Consider the following 3,135-nt stretch of genomic DNA (forward strand, 5'->3'; position numbering starts at 1 on the left):
CACTTTAACTTAAACACACGCTATAATTCATAATGATTTACACACTTTACTTACGGCTTGACTAGATTATCCCCCGTTATCAATTTATCTCCCGGCTTATATACTAAAAATAGAGGGCGTCCAGCAAACGCTGGGACGTTCGTGAGTTTTCCCGATCCTTCTAGAATCTCATCACGTGTTACCAGCGTCACGTGACTTCCACTGTCGTAACAGTATTTTCGAATAGTCGGGAATTCGAATGAACTAAATATAAAGACGCATGCCTATGCTTTGACAAGCCACTATATTATCATTTACAAATTGTGTGAACAGCTTACACAATATGATGATGTAATAACTCAAATAATTTCGAATTTCGCCCTTCCGTAATTAGAATTAATAGATTATTTTTGAAGCTCGCGTGTTCGCGTTTCTGTATGAACTTCTTGGAAAGTATACTATTAAAACAGGCAATATAGAAGCATTCTACAAACCATTGGTTGAAGCATGTAACCTGTGGACTTGTGGGATATCTTGTGTTTTACCAGCGTGTATAAGTTGGGTACTTCCAGAGTTATTTATTTTGCTCTTTCTTTTGGTTTTCATCTCTTGTTTTGTAGCTTCGACCCTAGCAGCTAGATAATAGTCATACAAAAGTCCAGCCCAGTTTTGGTAACATAAAACCGTGCTGTCACTAGAGAAATTTATTTTCAAAAGCACATCTGTGTTAATTTGTTTTCGTCTACTGTTCTTGTTCAATTTATTTTCCGCTGAACACTCCTGAACCTGCGTTCAACAATAGTGAGCCTGAATATCACAAAGGGTCTGAAATATTCATCGCGTGAGCCATGTGATGTGTCTGAAGTAATATAATACACCAAACCATTTAATATCACTTTTAACTTGAAGTATATTAAACACTACCGTGACTGTATTACAAATAAACAAGTTGCGATTTTTTTAATATTGTTGCGGACGAATACATAAGTTGTGCATAAATTATTGTGATATGTTAAATTGTTAAAATCTAGTGAGATATTGATTATGCAGTAAAGTCCTATTTATATAGCCATGGTTATCTAGTCTCGTAATGAGTATTGGAACTATTGTATTAAAAAACATGTGATATGCTAGGCTTTGGTAATCAACCAACATTTTATTCTCCTTTCTTATACAATCTACTGACAGGCTTTATGTGACCTACTGACAACATCTGATGAGTAAGACTTTGTAATCTTCTAACATATTTTATTCTCAATAATAGTGTTATCTAGTGACAGACTTTATTTTCAGTTCTATTATAATTTACTGACAAACTTTATTCTCAGCTCTATTGTAACCTATTGATGATATCAAATTAATAAGGTTTTTGCAATCCATTGATTGATTGTTTGTTTTGACCGTCACGTTATAATGTCCCCAAGGCTGAAAAGCCAAACATGTTCGTGAAAGGGATTCCAACCGTGACCCTCAGATTACGAGTCGAACGCCCTAACCACCAGACCATGCCACGCCTCTAATCCACTAATACCTTTTATTTTCAAATTTCAGAAAAAAAATAACGATTTTGTAATACCGGGCTGTACGTGTTTTTCACTTCTTTTAGTTTAAAGTCAAATTCGTTAAATTTCCATGTTGTTTAAAGCAGTTTCTAAAACTGGATCATGGTACTGATCTTAATTTTTCCCTAGGACTAATTGGGTTAAGTGGAGATTAGGAACATTCTTGTCAAATTCTCTTTTAAATTAGCTTTTTAATTAGCACACCGAGCTATTCTTTTCGGCAAATTAGGACTAATTGGGTCAAGTGGAGATTAGGCACCTTCTTGTCAGATTCTCTTTTAAATTAGCTTTTTAATCAGACACATAGCTATTCTTGTCGGCGAATTAGATAGTAGTTGCAGGTAGACTTTCCCGTTGGCTAACTGATCTATTAGCCACAAGTCATTGTTTTGAAACAGTGTGGGGCCTGAACGTACAGGATTTTTCTAGATTTTACGCAGATTATCAAGTAGTTATGCATATGTTTTACACACATTTTAGCAGACTTTCACATTTCGTAGCTAGCGACGTCTCTGGTCAAAGATTACAAAATGGATTTTTAAATAGAACCGTGCTTGTTCAAACGTGTTATGCTTTATAACAAAATTGGCTTGCTAGTCAAAGTAATAAATTCAATATATAGTATTATAAAATGTTTAAATGATAATAATTGTTAAAAATATATACAGTAATAAACTTGCATTAAAAATACAACAATTTTACAAGGGCAAGGCGTTATATCTGTTAATTGAAGAGAGGTAGGGGGGGGGGGGTTGAATCGGAAATCATTCCTTAAATTTTCTTTTAAAAAATTCAGCACTTATATATTTATAAATTTCAAAAACTAGTAAAAGATATTTTTTTCTCAGTTCTATTTCAACCTACTAATTAATATGTTTTATGCTTAGGAATATTGTAATTTCTTGTTATATTTTATGCTTAAGTATATGTTAATTTACTAAGAACTAATATATAACAGTATTGGCTAAAGGGTTAGACCCCGGGACCCTCAGATCGCGAGTCGAGTGCCCTAACCACCAGGCCATTCAAAACCTGCCTAATAGTAAAACGAGAAAAGAATGTCTTTTCCATTAATTTTATTCTAAACTGTTAACCATAATATTTTCAGTTACAATTATATTATGTCACTTTCCAGTGACTCCAACGTTAATTTTATACGGGTTTATTAAATATCAAAATTACGGGCCTGTTATGACCTAATGGTTATCATACCGGAGTTCCCAAGGCTAGACGCCCGAAATGGCGCTGAACAAGCTCCGCATCTTGAACTATGCAGCCATTATAACTGTCACTAGTAAGTCCTTTTTTTTTTTCTGTTTTTTCTGATCGACAGTTCTAAATTGGGGATGGCTATGTCTGAACTTTTATGTTTCTAACCTGGCGATTTAGCCTAGCTGTTACGTGCTAGAGGTAATGCATGTTCGACATCTGGTGTCTCTAATGTATTTTAATCAACTGAAATATAATGTGTCTGGATTATCGCTGTACACGGAAATATTAAATAATTTAGAAATATATCGACAAAAGGTGATATATTTGAGACATCTAATTCATTAATATATTATGCAATATACTGACAATACCAAATGGATAT

General features: G+C 33.9%; 1 protein-coding gene across 2 annotated transcripts in view; it reads right to left on the reverse strand.

The window, feature by feature from the left end:
• The window catches only part of LOC106465919 (connectin-like), a 10,164-nt gene extending 7,255 nt beyond the window's left edge, over positions 1–2,909 (reverse strand). Inside the window, exon 1 of one of the 2 annotated variants that reach the window (XM_022394409.1) lies at positions 2,754–2,909. The gene's annotated coding sequence lies outside the window, so the exon portion shown is untranslated. The remainder of the gene's footprint in view (positions 1–2,753) is intronic. The other variant, XM_013926162.2, reaches the window with a different exon arrangement.
• Positions 2,910–3,135: the final 226 nt, after the last annotated feature.

Source organism: Limulus polyphemus, unplaced genomic scaffold, assembly GCF_000517525.1.
Source record: "Limulus polyphemus unplaced genomic scaffold, Limulus_polyphemus-2.1.2 Scaffold71, whole genome shotgun sequence".
In the NCBI taxonomy this organism is placed as follows: domain Eukaryota; kingdom Metazoa; phylum Arthropoda; class Merostomata; order Xiphosura; family Limulidae; genus Limulus; species Limulus polyphemus.